Below are 15,684 nucleotides of genomic sequence, written 5' to 3' on the forward strand. Positions count from 1 at the left end.
TCTTGAGAGGATCCCATTAAAGTGAGGTTTGGTATGTTAGCATTTAGCTTGGTGAGTATAGTGTCATTACAAACAATGCAACTAAAGAGAAATGTCATGATTTAACGTAAAACAAGGTTTACTGTTGCCAGCTAATGAAACCTTTTCTGTTGTTGATCCCTCACAGAGATTTCCTTTCTCTGCATTCACGTAGCCCCTCAGTCCCCGTTCACCGGGGGCCATGGGGAGACGTGAGGAGTGTGGTGCCCGGCCATCGGTTCAGGGGTCAAGCGCTCACACAAGGCAGTTCAGCCATGGACACAGAGGTGAAGCAAACTTGTGACCTTTGGTCCCAAAGCTGCTTCTCTAACTAATATTCCAGTGCTCCCACAGATGCTCAGACAGGAGCACTAAGTCGTTTTCATCTATCACTTGGTTCGGTTGTGCTTTCAAAATGCAATTTCTAAAGCAACAAACTTTCTAAACAACATCATGGGTTAAAAGGAGCGGCCGTTGATTGTACAATGTAGGAGGGGAAATCCCTCCCTCCCAACTTGGAAAAACAAATGGTTGGTAGAAAGTCAACAGTCAGCAGCGCTGAATACAAACTGCGTATTGCGTTACTTCCTGCATTTGGTCCTGTTATCATGCCAGTGAGCATTCACGCTGCCTACGAACTGCATCAGAGTTCACCTGCAAGCAAACCGAGACCCACGTTTCCAAGTAGAGCAGAGTTCACTTGTTTGGTTCGCACCAGCGTTTGGTTGAGCTTTCACACCTGCTCTAACGAACCTATCGGAGGAAATGAACACTGGTCCGTTTAAAGTCGACCAAACAGCTCAGGTGTGAAAATGACCTTGCTGTCATTGGTGTCCTTTGAAATCGTCTTTGTCTGAACATCTGAATGGCTTATTATTCTGGAAGCAAATGGTTATCCTACTGAAGTGGGTGAAAATGACGTATACGGACTTTGTCTGTCCACAGTATAGTATAGTAGTAAAGTTAAATATGTGATGAAAGTCGAACTGATGTCAACTAGTGGACGACGACACACATAAAAAACACAGTAAAAAGGAAAGCTTTGCAACAATAAAATCTACGCTCTTGACCTGAACACACTTTGTAGTGTTTCACAGAAAAGAAGCTACAGAGGCTTTCCTACAAGGTAACTGAGGCTTGAACACAAACTACTGTCGACGTGGACCACATCAACACAATAAACGCCGGTCTGAAAAGTCTAACATGCGGCTCTCACTCAGCAACAAACAAACTATTAAACAAACAAAGCTCTATGACCACAGTAACACTGTCTAAAAATAGAACACAACGCCGAACACAACCACACGTGTTTATCAATACTGTGTGCTGAAGATATGCATCACCTATATAAATCAGCACCTTCAGTAGCATTCCATGGTACTTCACAGCATAAAACAGGATAATGTAGCCAGGATTAAATAAATAAATAAATAAATAAATAAATAAATAAAAAGACTCTGGAGCCTTCTTTCGTGTATAGCCGATTTAGACAATGACATTTACCATCAAATTGTTGATTTGCAGCTGAGGCTGGAGGAGTTAATGGACCTTTGGCTAAACCCTGCTCCCAAGCGGTCATTGTCAATCAACCATCCTAGCAACCGTTACTATGTAAACAAGGTCCGTCGAGCTGCCGACCCTCCGACGAGCAAAACGGTGAAGGTAACTTAGCTGCCGGGCCGTGGAAGCCCACTCCATGCAGCTCTACACGCACACTATGCAGCTCAGCATCCAGTAGCGAGGAAATGTCGTGACTGGACATGTTGCACAGATGGCATCCTATCACAGCACCACGCTGGAATTCAATGAGCTCCTGAGAGCGACCCATTCTTTCACAAATATTTGTAGAAGCAGTCTGCATGCCTGGGAGCTTGACTTTATCCATCTGTGGCCGTGGAAGTGACTGGGTCACCTGAATTTAGTTACTTGGACGGGTGAGTGAATACTTTTGGTAATATAGTGTAATATAATATGAATGTCCTTGTAGCCATATTCTATTTTATCTCAGGACTGGGTTAGGGCGTGGTGGGGGGGTATGCTTGAGGATTATGCATGTGTGTGTCGTGTGTGTGTCTGAGGTATGGGGTGATTAGGGGCATTTGTTTTTAATGTAAAGCACTTTGTGTTGCATCCTTTATCTATGAAAAGTACAATATATAAATAAAGTTTGATTTGATTTGAACAGTTTGTCACTTGTGAATGTTCCAGTCTCTGGTCTCAGTCTCAGATGCTCGTAGCTTCCTGTGTATATGGCCCTTTAGTGCTAATGTAGAGGATCTTTTTAGGTTTAGAAGATGCTCATTCTTGTTACAACACAGGCTACACATGCACTGATAGGGCATAACATTATGACCACGACCCTAATATTGTGCATGTCTCTCCTCTGTGCCTCCAAAACAGTTGTGAGTCATCAGAGAATAGACATGTGTCTTCTGAGGGTGTCCTGTGGTGTCTGGGAACAGGATGTTGTTAGTGGGGGACTTTTGAGCCTGGTCTGGTCTAGGTGGGTGGTACATGTCTAAGTAACATCCACACAAATGTCAGGTCATGTCATAAAACTTCCCAGCAGAACACTGTATGGTCACAAGATGGTCAGTGCTCCATAATTTTCTTGTCAGAGGTTTTAATGTGATGCCTGATATGTGTTACAGAGACATGTAGTTGCCAATACATTTCTGAGACCCTCTTTGTTGTTTCCAATAATGTTTTTATTCAAGCAGGTTTATGAGCCCAATTTTCCGATACATCATTAATAGTAAAACAAAGGCAATCACAATAACTCGTACAGCTCTTCATTACACTTGGTCCTTATAAAATATAAAAAAAAAGAAAAGGAAAAAGAAGGGAGGGAGAGGGTGGTTTGAGGAACTCTTAGATGAATGCGCACCGTGACTGTGTCACTGCAGAGAGCTGCCAAAGCGAGCGAGTTAAGTGGTAAATGCAGATTTGCTGTAACTAAGTGGCTACTTGTTACAGAAATTATGTAGAGGTGAGTGTGCGTGTGTGTGATGCATATGCAGCAGCCATAATGGAAATCACTCAAAGCAGCATTTTAACTGTCAAAACTTTAACCAACCAGGGGATAAGGGCTTTCACTCTCTCTGCAGTTTCAACAATACTTTCACCTACAATAAACACTGCAGTTATTACAGGACTCTGCTGGTTCCAAGTTTATGCCACTCTATATCAAGTGTCTGTCGTCAGCACGGTTGATCAAAATCGAAGTAGATATCGTGTTTGACATAAGGAATTGGAGACAATAATCGTTTCGGGATTTTCGGGCCGGTGCATTAGATGGAACATGTGCTGCTCAGAGACGTGGAGTGCAAGCCCTGGAGGGAGGGCGCAGGTGTTGGGGTGACTACCAGACAGAGAAAGAACAGGTGATGAGATGTGTAACGAGAAAAGCAATGCAGTTCAGAAATGAGAGAAACGGAGAGTAAGACAGAACAGGACAGGACAGGACAGGTAGTCAATCGGCAGCAGACACGAAGGATCATTTAACCCAAAAGGTGCTAAACCTGCAAGCGTGCCAATGGACCAAATTTTAAGCCCGCATCTTGGCAGACAAGCGAACAAAAGCACACACACGGACACACACTAGTTGGCAGAACATCACATGATGGCACCTAGATTATCCAGCAGGCACCTGGTGAGGCAGCTAACACGATCTAGCAGAGCATGCAGGCTAGGGCCATATGTGCGCATGTGGGTGTACAGTATTTGTGTGTGTGTGTGTGTGTACGTTGATGAGTGGTCCCGCACACGTCTGTGTGTTTGTGTGTCAGGTGTCTGTGCGGACAGCTGTTCACTAAATAGTATTATTGTGTCTAATTGGGGATTACCAAGTCCATGTGTAGTAGGGGAAAGTGTTTTGTTTCGGCAGTTGACGGGGGCGCACGTATGCAGATGTACAGGAGGCAGAGGATAGGGGGGAAATCAGGGCGCACCCTCACACAGCACGTTTCCATCCAAAAGGCGTGATATTGATCAGATATCAAGAAAAAGAAATTGGCAAGAGAAGAGCAAATGAATTATTTTCGTTATCCACGTAAATGTGTGGAGTTGGTTCATGAAGATAAACATCTGGTGCCATTAAACCGACGCAGAACAAGAGGGTGCGATGGAATAACCCACAGTCACATGTCAAACAACTGAAATCCAATGAGTGAGATTTGCCATTCATGTTTATTTCATGCATCAATTTGAAAAAGGTCACGCTCTCGTCATTGCTCCCAAGAAATCAGGTTTTGTCATCTGCCATTCTGTTCCGTCTTTTCAGCCGAGCAGAACTTTCCGTCGGCATGATTTATGTAGGTCGTGATGTATTTGTTTATTACACTTTGCTGCACTTCACTTTAACCAATACATCAAAATTTCTAACCTCAGCAGAAAAGTTCTTGGTTATTCTTTAATCCTCTGTGCACGAAAAAACAGGTGAAAGGAGATGATGAATGCACTTTCTATATCCTTGAAATAGTGTTGAAATGATGGTGATCAAGCTTCTCTGGTTCTGCTGCTCTTGCCTCTAGAAGTTTTCTCAATCTGACTGGGCCTGGGTACATGGACATGTAGTCCAAGCCCTGGCACTGGTTTGGAAAAATCCAGTTGTACTATCGGGGGGGTACTACAAAAGAAGCCAAGATAGTGCTGAATACATTTTTATCAAGATTCTTACAACTGCTGACTACCTGGACAGGAGAGGTAACACAAACACGAGGAGGAAGAAACGATTCTTACTTCAGAGAGATGAAAGAAAAACAGCTTTGTTTTAAAGAATTAAATATGCCTGGCATCAGAGAGGGCAGAATAGCATAAAAGAGGACCTATTCAAGTCAACAGCAATTCAGTGCAGAAAGTCTAGTCAAAGTCAGGAAAGTGAAGTTGTGTTACAAAACAGACATTGCTACGTAAACATGAGCACCACAGCCGTTGCTCTAAACCACCTCAAAAAGTGTTGCTAGCGTTGACGTGTGCAATGAATGCTAAGCCTCCAAACCATGATATGCATAATATGCTCTAATATTAAAACCTATACTGTTTAATGAGGGGCGTCCAATGGGTGTCCATTCAAAATGTGGGTAAATTATATTCATATAGGATAATATAGCCTGTATCACAGCTTTCCAATACAAGCTTTTCTTTTTCATTCATTCAGGTCATTCGAAAACAGCAGCTTCAGTCTACTTCCTAGTCAGGGTGAAAGCCATGCTGGTGGTAAAGGGAAAAAGTGTGTCTTTCAAGTCTGTCACACAAATAAGCCACTGGACTTTTCTAACACCTGAACACTGTGGAATTTATTTTTAACTCGGTCGGACGGTTGGCAGGGCAAGAGTTTGGTGGTTGAAACGCGAAGGACATCACAGAGATGGCTGCTGGTCATACTGGTTCTCAATCTGCCGCTCTGTAATGCTGCGTAGGCAGACGCTCTATGTAGATCTGTAATGTAGAGGGCCATCATAATGTGGAATATGTTACCTGCTACAATCACCAATGTGCCCCTCAAGGCAAGTTTTAGGAAAATGATGATAGACGGTCATAGTAACAACAAGCAACTTCACTAACCATGAGGGACTTTTTCATGGAGGTGTTTTTAATTTGACTGTTGGATCAGTTAACTGATCAGTTAACTGATCCAACTCTATGATAGGTTTTGTTTTTGTCTTGAAAATGTTTCTAATTTCACTTCTTGAATGAGGTAACACGTGTCTATTTCATGTAATGTCATGTTTTTTTAAAACTTTGTAGCATGCAGACCCCGGGAAGAGTTGTCAGCTAATAGGGATCCAAATAAAGAATAAAGTCAGTTGTCGTCAACAGCTGTGAGGTGTCTGTAGGATCCGTGCTCTCATCACATTCAGTCAACAAATCTTCAATTTGCCGCACAACTGTTTCTAGACATGCTTCAATGTTGCTGAATGATTACCTTTATTTAAAATCACCTTTATTTTTGAAGTCACTGTTGTAGAGAGATAACCCGTGCCAGGCAATGACTTTAGCCCTTTTTCTTTTCTACAACAAACTGTTATAAGCTTACAGACTAGCTGCCATTTGCTCAACTATCTGATCTCGTTCGGCACCAGTGTGGGTTTCATCGTGTCGTCGGGTATTATACTCAGCAACAGTTTCATTGCACATCAGACTGACACGCTTCCCTTTGTTTTCTGGGAAGAAATATTAATTTTTCCTCTATGTCAGAAACTTTCTGCCCTCACTTGCTATCTGGCGCTTCTTTGGTTCTGCTGTTTTTGTCGCCTGGGGGCTTTTGTGATCGGGGGCTTCTTTGATTAATCTTGTTTTGTGAAGACTCTGTAGCGTTCAAGATGCTAGCGCCACCTACTGTTATTACTAAATAGCACAATACAGTAAAGTATGCATGGGCCACATTGCATTATATGTTCAGAATTTGCTTCAGAGTCACAGTTGGCCCACGGGCCCTAGTTTGGACACCACTGCTGTATATCTTCAGCATTCTGTTTTCATTCATTGTTGTCATTTGTTTTCTAAGTATAACAGGAGCCTGTTCAAATAGCACACAGCAATACATATGAATGGAATTAAAACTAGGATAAGCCCTGAGGCCGGTGCACATTTAAACACTGATCAATCTACACCTCAGATTCAACATTTCTGCACATGATAAAAAGTGACTAAATATTCAAATATTCACTTAGAATATAAACGTGATGATGAGGATCTGATGTTATTGTTTTAAAGTTTTCTGTTGGGCACATCACTGATCCTGAACAGACAGCTGCAGACAGGGAAGAGGTCACTGAGGAGAGCTGGAAAAAGATCAAGAAGGCCATCCACGTCCAACGGCAAAGACCACAGAGAAATTCCATATTCAGGTTGCGTGAACTCAAAAAAAAAACCCCAAAAAAAAAAACATCTTGATGACAGCAGCCAGAACCTTGACCAAATGTCTGCTGTGAAAAAGGCCTGTTGTGATGTGCTTCAATGTCAGAAAATGTTCCAATGTTTTTGAGTTGAAGTTGAATTCATTAATCATGTGTTTGCGGAATGAAACTTTCTGTTTTATCATTTTTTTTTAAGGATATTTCTACGTATCCTTGGAAATGCACCATATGGTATGCTAATTCTTTAGCAAATATAGTATAGAGTATTTCTTCAGACATCAGTTGATTAGTTCACTGTGCATCACACCATATGTTGCTGAGGTATTCCAGGTTGTCCGATTCAAACAATCATATTCTCCACTGCTACTCCCAAAATGTACTCTCTCTGCATTTTGATTTATGTTCCTATTCCCACGTAGTGCTGCTCTACATCTGTCTAAATTTCTTATTATAATATCATGGGGGGTGAAAACCTTTTCTGAACGTACGTTGCTCTGCCCAGATACACACAGACCTTTTTTTATGCATTGGCAATTTCTAAAAGCATGAGCACACAGAATTCATACAAATGCATATGTGCCCCACACACACACAGCCTTTGATCTTCACGCCGACTAACCACACACCCATTTCCCCAACAACCGCTCAGACAAATCACTGTGGGACCTGCCTCCGCGTCTCCGAGCAGCCAGTCATACACTACCTATCCTTCTAAGCCTTGACACAACGATGTAAAAATACCACAGCTGCACTTAAAAAGGCACCAGGGGGAAAGAACACAAGGCAGCCAAAAGCACTTCTGTTTATTTCTAATAGGACACCCACATAGGATCCGGGGGGAGAAAATGTTTCAATTGACTGCCATGATTGACTCACTGGCCACCAACAATATATATATATAACTATATATTTGAAAAAAAGAAAAGGCTGAATTACCATCCAAACAAAAGCCTAAGATTTGACAAGGTCACAATACCTTAGTGCTGCATGAGGACTCTGAAGACACCATGTTGCAGAATACCAGTATCTGTTTTTATTGACAGCTATTTGTTCTACCCATCATATACAGCCAATCTGATATTAGAAATAATTGCAGGAAACACCTACCATGTAAAGGCAGAGAAATGGAAGCTACTTTATGTTGGCGGTACGCCGCCCGTTGGTCTTTCTGTTCTGTTAGCTTTAGAGTGTGAGAGACAGAATGTAATTGGCCAGTTAGTAAAGTGGATGTTGTAACTGTTGTATCTTTCTCTGTAACAGTTTTAGACATATTTGGTACAAATGGCAACCTCTGGGGCTGAAGCCAACGCAGCAGTGCCAAAAACTGTAGTTCACTTGGGCCTGGCTCCAAAAGCCGGATCCCCTAGACAGAGCTAATTTACACATTTATGAAATTGAATTACATCAAGACTTTAAGTTATGCATAATTTAGCATGTGGCCACTTTGCGTGACAGGTGGGTGTAGCCTCGGGTTGCTACCCGTCTACCCAGGCATCATAGCTCTCTACCTTTTCCCATTTTTGAATTGGCCGTGAGTAAGGAAGAGTCCGGCACTAACAAGATTGCAAGGACCAGAGCCACCCCATATCATGGAGGCTGTGTCCATCTTACTATACAGTCAGTGATTTACCACAATGGAGAAGTTCATTCATCTATGGAAATTCATGCTCTTATTACTTTGACAGGTACTCTTGGGTTGGTTGACCACCATGTATGGTAGGTCTGTATAACTCATCGAACCCCACTTTGAGGAAACAGAATAAACCCTTTAAGGCAGCTGGATGGACTGTAATTACAGTGTATCTACATATACTGTATTTTCTCAAGCCAAAGACAATATTAAGTTGTATGTGAGACTTCTGGAAGTTAAAAACAATGAAATAAAACAATTTGAAATGATAAAATAAAAAGAAGTACTTAAAAACGTACAACCAGTCAGAGAATATATTTTATATACAGCGGGTAAAATAAGTATTGAACACATCACAATTTGTCATAACAAACATATTTCTGAAGGTGCTATTGACATGAAATTTTCACCAGGTGTTGGTAACAACCAAAGTAATCCATACTTAGAGAAAAACCAAAACAAATATGTTCAGAAATTAAGTTATGTGTAATAATGTAAAAAAACAGAGGGAAAAAGTATTGAACACACTTACTGATGTGTATTTAATACTTTGTACAAGCCTTTGTTGGTAGTGACAGCTTCAAGATGCCTCCCTTATGGAGAAACAAACAATCTTTAAATCCTGAAGGTTCTGTGGGCTTCTTCTATGAACTCTGATTTTTAGTTCTTAATGTCCACTCTCGTTTCATCTCCATCATTCTGGTAGATGGCAGCAGATTTTTCTTAAGAATGTCTCGGTACATTTTGAAGTTTGCCAGAACCATATGCAGAAAAACAGCCCCACACCATGATGTTCCCACCTCCAGATTTCACTGTCACTGTGGTGTTTTTGGGGTGATGTGTAGTGCATTTTGTCCTCCAAACATGGTGTGTGTTATGGCATCCAAAGAGAGATGAGCTGCTCTCATCTGACCAGCTGGTGTCTTGTCTTTCCATGGCTTTTTCCACCTCCCTGTCTGTGTATGCTCAATGCTTTTTCCCTCTGTTTCACATTATTACACATAACTTCATTTCTGAACTTATTTGTTTTGGTTTCTTTTAATGTATGGAATACTTGGGTTGTTACCTTTAGAAATATGTGTGTATGTGTGTGTATGCGTATGTGTATGTGTGTGTATGTGTGTGTACACACACACACACACACACACTAATTCTAGTGTTGGTAGTAGTCAACATGAGATTCCAGCATGTCTTTGTCTTGAAGCTTAGTAGCTCCTGACTCCTTCCTTATTAAAAATGCAAATTCAGGTGGCTGCAATTATTACAGCTGCTGTTTCTTATGCTGTGTATGGATGAAGGTTGTCTGACCTGGGACGCAGTGTGTACTGTGTGCGTTTTGACCTACATGTTTGTGTGTGCAGAGTTCAGTTGAAGCAAGGCCATATGGAAGCACGGTGGAGGCTTTTTGCACCTCCTGGTCTTACCACTGTTAATATTGCCGTAGGGAGGAAGGGGAAGGGACGTGGAGGAGAGGACTATACAGAACAAGTTAAGAACTCTAAATGGCTTTCTGAAGCATGCTGTGTGCAAGGACGCTGCAAGGACGTGTGAGATATTGGTGGGTGGGGGGATTCCAAAGCACAGAGGGAAATAAACAAACCTTGATATACAGACCAATACAAAGGCTCACACAGCATATCATTCTTACAAGAGGCTGTTTAAAAGTCATCTCAGCCTTGGTGAATATTCTCTGAAACCCTCGGTAACAAATACTGCACATGGTGTGCTGTGTAAACATCTTTTGTTTCGCACAGTGGATCCAGCATGCTAAACAGCCAGCCGCTAGTGTCTGACAACTTTCTAAATGAAGCTCATTATGTCCTCATTGATTTTTCATATTCCTTCTCACCGGTAAATACCCCCAAGGTGCTCCTCTTACGCTCGGCCCTCCCGCTCGCCGCGCCGCCCCACGTCTCGCGCTCTCTCTCCACGGTACCTGCGCTATCTATCCATCCATCCATCGCTCCTCTGGTTTTTTAGCAGCCACTCCCTGAGCAGCGGCAAACAGCAGAGCACTTAAGGGAGCTGAACGGTTTCCAATTAGCAAAACAAATACCTCCGTTCACTCTCACCCTGTCACATAGTGCCTCGGAGAGCCTGGGCGGCCATTACAGACAATTAGAATTTAATAAGCCCAATATGCTCACTGTACTAATGGAGAGGGAGGAAGGGAGGCGAGGAGGGAGAGCGAGAGATGTGCCCCCATCATCGCTCACTCTCTCCCTCGGTTGCCATATATTTCTTATTGCTCTAAATCCTCGTAGTTGTCCTGGCAGCTTGTTCTTATTTGAATAGTGTCGGGGCTTGCCGGGGTAATCTCCGTCACTACGCAGCGCTCTTTCCCTTTCTCTCACTGTCTCATCAGTGTCATTTTCTCACTCTTTTTTCGCCTCCTCTTCTCCCGCCCTTTTTTTCCACCTCACACCTATTTCTCTCCATTCCGCCCATCTCGCCGCTTCTCTCCATTCAATTATCCCATCACCTCATTCCCTTCCAGTCTTTCCTCGCCCGCCATTTTTTAAACCCTCATTTCTCACCTGTCTGGCTTTGTTGCTCTTGTAGATGTTTTTCTTTTGCCATTTCCTCCAATTGTACCCCCCCCAACCCCCCAACCCCTTCTCTGGTCTCATTTAAGTCTGAAATCTCTTTTTGGTCTGTCCTTTCCTCTCTTCTACCCTCTCACCCCCCTTTGTTTCCCCCATTCTTTCTTTCATCCTCCCTCCCTCCACGCTCAACCTACTATATCTCCGCTCCTCTCTGTGTCTCCCCTCTGTCTTCTCTTCTGTTTCATCTGTGTAGTAAGTCCTTATGAAATGAGGTGATACAAATGGCATTTTATGGGGCTGTGCAGCACAACCAGGCCGAACACGGCAGGCAATCATAAAAGCCATTGTCTGCTACGCATGCCACTTTTAATGTGTTCCATTTGATTTAATGCAAGGGATAGTTGAGGCAAGAGAGGATGGGAAGCCTCGGAGGTGAGGAGAGAAAGGGGGGGGGGGGTAAGAACGGAGATAAAGGGGATAAAGAGACAGGGCTACAGAGGAAAAGAGGGGAAGGAGAGAGTGGAAGAACGAGAGGTGAGAGCAGTATCTAGGTCGTAACTGGAGTCCTCACTTCTGGGCTGAAATAATAAGGGACAGCTGGGCTGATATCTAATTTCTAGGGAAGAAATGCCATTTAGAGTGAGAATGAAAATGGAATGCATGCGGGGAAGAACGCCGGGGAAAAAAAAAAAAGAAGAGACGTACAGACGGGAGAAAGTGAAATATTAAAAAATAAATGCAATATCCAATGCACAAAGTGATTACATAGCCAGGGGGTGGCAGAGGTGTGAGGGTTCTGATGGCTTTTTTTGTGCTTGTAAAGCCGTTCATTTCAAAGAACAGGCCTATTTACATCCAGATGGGGACCATGTAGGTATTACCTAGGCCCTCACCCCCTACCCGCACCCCAATCTCCAAGACACATGCGACAGGAGTAATTGCAGGAATCTGTCGTTAGCGCGCAAGATTGGATGCATGATTCAAAATTTCAGCCACTTTTATTTTTCATAGTCCATTCCCGTCACCGCGCTCGTAGGCGGCGTGAGAGGGTGGGTGGAGAGGCGCTGCCGCTAGCAGCACATTTCAGTGGACCTCAGCAGTTCAATTACACTCACTTGGATGAATAGCCCAAAACCGAGTTCAACTAAACATGCTGTGTATGCCTCCAGCACAAAGGTAAAAATAAGCCTGATCAAACTTGTGCGCTTTATATAGAGCCCTGAACAATGGATTAGACTTATTGTACGAGTCTGAATAAATGGGTTTTGCAAGCCAGGCACACACAACAATAACAGTTCATTTAAGTTTTCTTTTTCTCCTGTTATCGTCACAACCGTGGCTCAAAGTTCTATTTATTTATTTTTTTTAATCTAATATGTCCATACACACATTTTGCTCTGACATTTTAAATAGTTGTGGTGCTCGGCTGGGTGGTACATCCAAATTCACAAGCTCCTCATTCCATCCGACTGATTCAGAGACATTTCAGTTTCAAACCCATTTTGCGCAGCCATGAAAGAGATTTTCACAAAACTAATCACGGCATTGGTTTTGGAGATTTGTTGTTTTTTTGCGTGACATTTTATCTTTTGTTGGCACATCTTGCGCGTGGCTTTGCCTTTGTCCTGCTCTTTTCCGCCATTAAACAGTTTAAGTCCAAAATGCTGCCACACATCAGGCCTGACTGAACGCTGAGAATTACAGCTTCTGTCATGTTTTGTTACGAGCATCACATGTGGACCAACATCGCTGCAGAGCCAGATTTACATTTCCGACCAGACTATAGAGAGAAAATTGGATTTATTAGGATCGGAAAATGGATTCTTTAAACTCAGCCATGTTCAGTTATTCAATTGACAGTCTGATAAAACCATGTAAAATTCATTTTTATAAATGAAAGCCGTTCATTCCAAACACTGATGTATGTAATCGCTATGCGTAAAAACTATTTGCAATCGTTCCTCAACTGCAATAAAATTGTGCATGTAAAAAATGAGTGTGTAACATTCTCTGACAGTTTTATGTGCATCAATATGGAAGTAATGATTTCACCAATGCTGACTGAAGTGGAGCTTTACTGTACTTAAAATACTGATGCATTCGTTTTGTCTTCTTTAAACATTAAATAAAGGTGTTTGATTCTTTTGATGAGACAAAGGTGATATATTTTTAAATACCTGACGTGTTTCGACTGTCGTCTGCTGTCCTCTTCAGAGGCATCATCATGTAGGAGTGACGTGCACTTTTAAAAAGGCGTTTCTCCTGTAGGCCACGCCCCCTGCAGAGAGTTCCACGTGTGGGAGAGCTTGAATGTTCCCTCATCTCGATTCATGGTCCGTCCGCCTCCTGGCCTCGCTGGCCTCTGCAAACCAACACTTGAGTTTGTTATTGCATCCATGTTTACTTTGATTAGTGTGGTTCTCAATCCAATGACATGTGTCACAACACGAGGTTTGATTTAATCTAAAGTTAGTTTTTTTCAAAGTTAGTTTCGTTACATCCTTCTCGAGTTTTCTGAAATAGTTGGAAGAACGTTGGAGAGTTGATTAGCAACTACGTCTTCTATCTGTAGCTGTGGTATAAAAGGAGTAGGGCTGGGCAATACATCAAATTCATTCTGTAAATCTGGGCTTGTGAATTATGTGCCATGTCTTTTGAGTTTCCGTAATGTTTGAGGTTTATCCATTGACCACAGGCTTTAATAATCCTTGCCACAGCCCTTGAAGACGACCAAGTCACACCAAATACTTCACTCCACTGCTGTGGAAGTTGCTCAGTTTGTCGACGTCTGATTGAGGCGGAGGCTGAAACACAAAGCCACAAGGAGCTCAAAAGATTTGTAAAGATGCCGGAAAACGGACGACCTCAAGGATAAACCATCAAGTCGGTTTCATTGTCCCATTTGTAAGACGAACTATGAGAGAAGATCGTGGTGCTGCAAAACCAGCAGAGCTACGCAGTCTAAAAAAATAGATTTTTTATCACCCGACGCCAAACTGCAGAAAACTCTAATGAAACATACTTGGGAGGTGGAATATTCTGCTGCTTTTCAACTATCAGGGGTGCAATTTGTTGACACTTTGATGTCAACGTTGGCCGTTTTTTCCACCGTCACAGCTTTAGTTGAACATAATGGCAAAGCTTAACAGCGGTTTGGAGAAACCGCAGGCTGTGTTCAAACATTTCATTAACGTCTCCGTTCGTCAAGGTCGCCGTTACGTTAATGCGTTCTTGTTCGCTTCCACCTCCCCTTTCTGTTACAGTTAAGACTTACAGTACATCATCAATACTTAAAGAGGCAGATGAATTATGCATACATTTGTCCTGCAATGCTACTTGTCAAACAGCTGTAGGCTAGTGGTTGATCTGGCTTGGCTGGCGTAACCACAGAGATCAGTGCTTTTGGCCAGCCCCCATCTCTCAGCTTAATAGTTATACACACCCTGAGAGCAGTCCTGTGATTGTCAATGAGTACTTTAGCTTCCAAGCACCACAGGATAATTAGCTTGCTTTCTCTGCCTGTCAGACTTGGCAAGACCTCCCTGGTTTCTTTCTCAGTTTTAGTATTTTTTTTTTTTTTTTTTTTTACCCATTCTGTAAGTGTGTGTGTGCGTCTTTGTGTGTCGACAGAAAAAAAGAAAGCCTTTCTAAACAGTTGTCTCAGTCGAAGACGGTACACAAACTGTTGCAATATTACCGATGCACGTGCATTTTGATAGGATGTCTCCATTTCTTGGACCCAAGCGTGCTAGAGGTTAACCCAGGGTTTATGGTTTGGATAATTCCACAATTCACCATCTGCAGCCAATGGCACTGCTCACACAGGAAGGAGCCATTAGTGTTTTAGGAAAAATGCCTGGCGCTGTGAATAAATGACAAAAAAGGCTGATTGCTGATGGCTTCCAAAGCGACAAATGTTTACTTCATAAACTCCATGTATTTACATGTATACCAATCTGCTGCAAAGAAAGCCTTAAGACCAATTAAGTCTGAATTTACTGGAGGACGTTTGAATGGTGGAGTAAGTCAAATGTCGGACCGCCACCGTTTCAAGCATTTGGCTCGTTGTTAATTTATGTTTAGGATTTTGTGTGACTACGGTGGGTGGAAGCATGACATATAAGGTGTGGATCACTTTGATGAGAGTCACCTTTGCCACGTTACTTAGGTTAACTAAGAGAAGGTTTTTTTTGACTATGGTAGTTGGCTGTAAGTAACTGATGATTAGTTTACTTGTCGGAACCTGACCACAGCAGTTAAAAACAAACATAATATACCATTTTACAAACTTCTCAGTGTTCAGCCGCACTTTGAATTTTGTTCATCTGTAAGTTATTGTTATTGTAGTACCATAAGCTTTTTTTTTCATGCACAGGCGGATGTTCAGGTCTTAAAGGGTTAAGGGAGACGTTTACAATGTTAAATGACTGTTACCAGGCTGGCTATTCCAATGTGCTTCCGGCTTCTCCGTGTGTTTCTTGGCCATCATGATGATGATTGAGTTATCTTTCACATGTAGCTGATTATTATTGTAACCCAGATCTGTTTAAACCAGATTTCCACCACTTGTTCAAGTCACTGGAGTAATTATTCAAAAAAGAGCCCTTTAATTAAAAATGGAGGTACTGAC

At 42.4% G+C, this 15,684-nt stretch overlaps 1 long non-coding RNA gene across 1 annotated transcript in view; it reads right to left on the reverse strand.

Annotated features, from left to right (window-relative positions):
* LOC125001447 overlaps positions 1-15,684 on the reverse strand; it is a 100,863-nt gene that overhangs the window by 11,456 nt on the left and 73,723 nt on the right. Inside the window, exon 2 of the long non-coding RNA XR_007111688.1 lies at positions 13,232-13,416. This is a non-coding gene — a long non-coding RNA (uncharacterized LOC125001447). The remainder of the gene's footprint in view (positions 1-13,231; positions 13,417-15,684) is intronic.

Source organism: Mugil cephalus, chromosome 2 (assembly GCF_022458985.1).
Source record: "Mugil cephalus isolate CIBA_MC_2020 chromosome 2, CIBA_Mcephalus_1.1, whole genome shotgun sequence".
Taxonomy (NCBI): domain Eukaryota; kingdom Metazoa; phylum Chordata; class Actinopteri; order Mugiliformes; family Mugilidae; genus Mugil; species Mugil cephalus.